Here is a 6,873-nt window from a genome sequence, read left to right on the forward strand (position 1 = left end):
CGGTTATGGACTTCTTGGATGCTTACATGGTACATAGACAACTTAAAGTGGATACTCTAAAATGATCAAGACAAGTGTGAGTGCTATGGATGGCCTTCTTGTAGAGAGACGAGGATGAATCCATAGTACTATATATATGTGGTGATTAGTGGACTCGTGTGCGCTGCCTCACCTCAAAGAAGTTTCTCGTAGTCGTAGAACAGGATAGCCACTGAGTCAAAGCTGGCTTGCTGCAACTAAACCCCACATTACCTTCTTGATACAAATGCATGTATGATAGGATCTGATGTAAGTCTTGCTGAGTACCTTTGTACTCACGTTTGCTTTATTTATGTTTTGCAGATGAGACATCTGTCTCACTAGTAGTTCCGCTTGGACTTCGACGAGTAGCTTGTTACCTCAGGTACGATCTTGTACCCTTGGGAGGGTCTTGTAGATAGTCAGGCTTCTCAGCCTTTTTTCTTTTGTAGTTGTCTATACTCAGACATGTAATGCTTAAGTTGCTTGTATGCTCTGAATGATGGGTCATGTGACCCATGTTTGTATTTAATGCTATGTGGCTCTTTTGGGCCTTTATCTATATGAGTTTGCGTTATGTTGTGATGCCATGTTGTACATCACGTACTTGCATGTTATGCGTACGTGTAACGTGTATTGCTATGTGTGCGATCCGACAACCTAGTTGTCTATCCTTGGTAGCCTCTCTTATGGGGAAATGTAGTCTAGTGCTTCCACTGAGCCATGGTAGTCCTCTATAGCCCGGTTTACCGGAGTCCTGCTAGCCCAGCACTACTGCTCCGGAACACTTAGACTCGCCGACATGTGATTCACATCGTTCCTATGTCTGTCCCTTCGGGGAAATGTCATGCGGTGACATCCAGAGTCCTACCTAGCCTGCTACAGCCCGGGTTCCCGGAGTCCTGTTAGCCCAGTTGCTACATCCCGGATTCACACGCTGCTGACAGACATGCTCGATGTTGTTTCATGTATGCCTGTCCCCGTAAGTCAGTGCCACTTTGGGTTCACGACTAGTCATGTCGACCCGGGTTCTCTGTCATATGGATGCTAGCGACACTATCATATACGTGAGCCAAGTGGCGCAAACGGTCCCGGGCCATGGTAAGGCGACATCCGTGGGAATACCGTGCGTGAGGCCGCAAAGTGATATGAGGTGTTACATGCTAGATCGGTGTGACTTAGAATCGGGGTCCTGACATGCCGGTTTTTATAGGAGGTTCATTAAAGACTTCTAAAAAATTTATAGGCCTCTGACTAATCTCTTCAAAAAGGTGTTCCTTTTGTCTTTGATGATGATTGTGTAGAAGCATTTGAAATACTTAAGAAAGTCTTGATTTCTGCACCTATTGTTCAGCCACCTGATTGGAATTTACCCTTTGAAATTATGTGTGATGCTAGTGATTATGCTGTACGTGTTGTTCTAGGATAAAGAGTTGATAAGAAATTAAATGTTATCCAATATGCTAGTAAAACTCTAGACAGTGCCTAGAGAAATTATGCTACTACTGAAAAAGAATTTTTAGCTGTTGTATTTGCTTGTGATAAGTTCAGACCTTATATTGTTGATTCTAAAGTAACTGTTCACACTGATCACGCTGCTATTAAATAACTTATGGAAAAGAAAGATGCTAAACCTACACTTATTAGATGGGTTCTCTTGCTACAAGAATTTGATTTGCATATTATAAATAGGAAGGGAGCTGAGACCCCGTTGCAGACAACTTGTCTAGGTTAGAAAATGTTCTTGATGACCCACTCCCTATTTATGATAGTTTTCCTGATGAACAATTAGCTGTCATAAATGCTTCTCGTACTGCTCCATGGTATGCTGATTATGCTAATTACATTGTTGCTAAATTTATACCACCTAGTTTCACATACCAGCAAAAGAAAAAGTTTTTCTATGATTTAAGACATTACTTCTGGGATGACCCACACCTTTATAAAGAAGTAGTATATGGTGTCATTAGACATTATGTACCTAAGCATGAATAGGAACAGATCCTACGCAAGTGTCACTCTGAGGCTTATGGAGGACACCACGCTGGCATAGAACTGCACATAAGGTATTGCAAGCCGGTTTTTATTGGCCTACTCTTTTCAAAGATGCCCGTAAGTTTGTCTTGTCTTGTGATGAATGTGAAAGAACTGGTAATATTAGTAGACGTCAAGAAATGCCTATGAACTATTCACTTGTTATTGAACCATTTGATGTTTGGGGCTTTGATTATATGGGATATTTTCCTTCCTCTAATGGGTATACACATATTTTAGTTGCTGTTGATTACATTACTAAGTGGGTAGAAGCTATTCCAACTATTAGTGCTGATCATAAAACCTATATTAAGATGCTTAAAGAAGTTATTTTTTTCAAGGTTTGGAGTCCCTAGATACTCAATGACTAATGGTGGTTCACATTTTATTCATGGTGCTTTTCGTAAAATGCTAGCTAAGTATGATGTCAATCATATAATTGCATCTCCATACCACCCACAGTCTAGTGGTCAAGTAGAACTGAGTAATAGAGAGATTAAATGAATTTTGCAAAAGACTGTTAATAGATCTAGAAAGAATTGGTCCAAGAAACTTGATGATGCATTATGGACCTATAGAACTGCATATAAAAATCCTATGGGTATGTCTTCGTATAAAATGGTTTATGGAAAAGCATGTCACTTACCTCTCGAACTAGAATATAAGGCATATTGGGCCATTAAAGAGCTCAATTATGATTTCAAACTTGCCGGCGAGAAGAGACTATTTGACATTTGCTCACTTGATGAGTGGAGAACCCAATCCTATGAGAATGCCAAACTGTTTAAAGAAAAAGTTAAAAGATGGCATGACAAAAGGATACAAAAGCGTGAGTTTAATGTAGGTGATTATGTTTTGTTATACAACTCTCATTTAAGATTTTTTGCAGGGAAACTCCTCTCTAAATGGGAAGTTCCATACGTTATTGAGGAGGTCTATCGTTCTGGTGCCATAAAAATCAACAACTTCGAAGGTGGTGAATGGTCAAAGAATCAAACATTATATCTTAGGTAATCCCATAAATGTTGTAACCAATGTTATTGACACTGTAACCCCGGAGGAGTACATAAGGGACACTTTCCAGAATGTTTCAGACTCTGAAAAGGAATAGGCATGTGGTACGGTAAGTAAACCAACTCCAAAACAGTTCTAACAGCATTTTTTCTCCGTTTGGGAATACTTAAGAAAATAGGAAAATAAGAAGTAGTCCAGAAAGGACACGGGGCATCCACGAGGGTGGAGGGCGCGCCCCCTGCCTCGTGGGCACCTCGTGTGCCCTCCGGACTCCGTTTTCTTGCACGATATTTGTTTTGGTCGGTAAAAATTCATTATATAATCTCCCGAAGGTTTTGACCACCGTACCATGACAAAATCCTCTGTTTTTGTTTTGAGTTGTTTCTGCCACAGATTAGAGCAATATGTCGTCCCAGGATTCGGAGGGAGAAAGCTATGTGGCTGATTACCTTGGGGACCCTAAGGTCTACGGGGACTTGGAGCATTGTGGTTGGACCATAGAGGAAGAAGAAGATTATGATCCTATGGGAAAGGAGGAGACGAGCTCAGATGAAGATGAAGTCCCATTACCTCAACCTGGGGACATGCATGTGGAGTTCAAAAAGTCAAGCCTCCCTGATAGAGCAAAGAACCTAAGATGGAGTTTATCCCTTTTCGCCTCTTTCATGAGAACAAACAGGAACTATGCAAAAAGATATTGAGCCTTGAGTAGGAGATCGATGACCTAAGGGAGAAAAATTCTATCCTCAAGTGCCAATTAAGGAAGAAGCCTACGTCATCAACAACTCCATCATCACCACCTCCGAAGAAAGAGACATAAACACATGTGTATGGGCACTCCCCTTGGCAACTGCCAAGCTTGGGGGAGGTGCCCCTGTATCGTATCACCATCACACTTCTATCTTTACCGTTTTTCTTAGTTCGATCCTTTTGGTTATAACTTGATCTAGTAGAATAAAGTTTAGTATGATCTAGCTTTGAGTTTTTTTGTTGATCCTTATCTATGTAATCGAGTCCGTGAGCTATATATAATAAATATTAGTCTTGAGTCGACGGCTTGGTTATCTTGCTATGATCTTGAGCTTGCCTTTCCCCATCATGCTAGCCAAATTCTTTACACCAAGTAGAGATACTACTTGTGCTTCCAAATATCCTTAAACCTAGTTTTGCCATGAGAGTCCACCATATCTACTTATGGATCGAATAAGATCCTTCAAGTAAGTTGTCATTGCTGCAAGCAATAAAAATTGCTCTCTAAATATGTATGATCTATTAGTGTGGAGAAAATAAGCTTTATACGAGCTTGTGATATGGAAGAAATAAAAGCGATGGGCTGCATAATAAAGGTCCCTATCACAAGTGGAAATATAAAGTGACGTTCTTTTGCATTAAGATTTTGTGCATCCAACCATAAAAGCACATGACAACCTCTGCTTTCCTCTACGAAAGGACTATCTTTTATTTTTGTCTTATACCTTATACAAGAGTCATGGTGATCTTCACCTTTCCTTTTTACACCTTATCCTTTGGCAAGCACTATGTGTTGGAAAGATCCTGATATATATATCCAATTGGATGTGGGTTTTCATAAAGCATTATTGTTGACGTTACCCTTGAGTTAAAAGGTTGGGAGGCAAAACTATAAGCCCCTATCTTTCTCTGTGACCGATTAAAACTTCATACCCATATGTATTGCGTGAGTGTTAGCAATTGTGAAAGACTAAATGATAGTTGAGTATGTGGACTTGCTGAAAAGCTCTTATATTGACTCTTTCCGATGTTATGATAAATTGCAATTGCTTCAATGACTGAGATTATAGTTTGCTAGTTTTTCAATGAAGTTTCTGATTCATACTTTGCATTGTGAATAGATTGTTACTTCAGCATAAGAAATCATATGACAATATATATATGTTGCTATTCTAAGAATGATGATGATGCACTCATGTCCGTATTTTATTTTATCGACACCTCTATCTCTAAACATATGGACATATTTTTCGATATCGGCTTTCACTTGAGGACAAGCGAGGTCTAAGCTTGGGGGAGTTGATACGTCCATTTTGCATCATGCTTTTATATCAATATTTATTACATTATGGGATGCTATTACACATTATGTCACAATACTTATGACTTTTCTCTCTTATTTTACAAGGTCGTATCACCTCAAGAACCCGAGAGAGAGAGATCAAACACGAGAGAGAGAAATCAAACACATAGCTACTGGTACATACCCTCAGCCCCGAGGGAGAATTACTCCCTCCTCATCATGGAGAGCACCGGGATGATGAAGATGGCCACCGGAGAGGGATTGCCCCCTCTGGCAGGGTGCTGGAACGGGTCTAGATTGGCTTTCGGTGGCTACGGAGGCTTCTGGCGGCGGAACTCCCGATCTAATGTGCTCTCGGATGTTTTTAGGGTATATGGAGATATATAGGTGGAAGAAATACGTCAGGGGGGCACGAGGGGCCCACGAGGGTGGAGGGCGCGCCCAGGTGGTGGGCGCCCCCTACCTCATGGCCTCCTCGAAGCTTCCCTTACGTGCACTTCAAGTCTTCTAGGCTTCTTTCCTTCCAAAATGGGTTCCGTGATGTTTCAGGTCAATTGGACTCCGTTTGGTTTTCCTTTTCTTCGAAACCCTAAAACAAGGTAAAAACAGAAACTAGCACTGGGCTCTGGGTTAATAGGTTAGTCCCAAAAAATGATAGAAAAGTGTATAATAAAGCCCATAAACATCCAAAACAGTAGATAATATAGCATGGAGCAATCAAAAATTATAGATACGTTGGAGACGTATCACTCCTCTCAAACCCTAGTTCATCTCTTGTATCCGATCTTTGTCTCAAAACCTCATATTGGTACCTGTGGGTTGCTAGTAGTGTTGATTACTCCTTGTAGTTGATGCTAATTGGTTTATTCGGTGGAAGATTATATGTTCAGATCCATTATGCACATTAATAACCTCTGATTATGAACATGAATATGATTTGTGAGTAGTTACGTTTGTTCCTGAGGACATGGGAGAAGTCTTCACTACAGAAAAAGACACTTCCATGATGATACATGTTTGTCACAGTAGGTCATGTTTTCTGTCATGCATGTACATCCATGACAATTTTATGACAGAATCAACATAGTCATACCTGTGCTGTCGTAGAAGTGTTCCATGACATTACGAAAATTATCATCACGAAAGTGTCCACTTCCATGACGATAAATCGCGCGTCACAGAAGTTCTTTCGTCAAGGGTGACCGACACGTGGCATCCACCGTAACGGGTCGCCGTTAAGCTATCGGGTCCGGTTTTGGATCCGATAACTCGCTAACAGCCCGGACCAATGAGGATTTTTCACGTGTAAAATTCTCATTGGCCGGAGGAAACACGTGTTAGCTCACCGTTGAGACAGATGTCATCCATTCATTGGATAGGAGGCGCCTATGATATGTCGACACGTGGCACGGCCCAATAGAGGCCCATTCCAGTGAAAAGGTCGGGCCTGTCAAAATAAGCGGGCCGGCTCATTAGCGGCCTACTTGAGTCAGGCCCATTTACAAGCATGGCCCATGCAAGTTACACAGAATCTGCCCTTCAAAGGCCCATTCTACATTTGACAATTTCCAGCCCATCGTTAGCTTTAGCCCGTTAAAGGCCTACTACATCTTTGGGCCCAATTGCGACCCGAGCTTCTTTCGGCCTATTAGCGACCCATCGTTAGTTCCAGCCCGTTAATGGCCCAGAACGTCTTTCGGCCCTTTCTCAGCCCTTTCTGCAGTTGGGCCAATTCTAGCCCACCGTGACATTAG

This window comes from Triticum urartu, chromosome 7 (genome assembly GCF_003073215.2).
Source record: "Triticum urartu cultivar G1812 chromosome 7, Tu2.1, whole genome shotgun sequence".
NCBI lineage: Eukaryota > Viridiplantae > Streptophyta > Magnoliopsida > Poales > Poaceae > Triticum > Triticum urartu.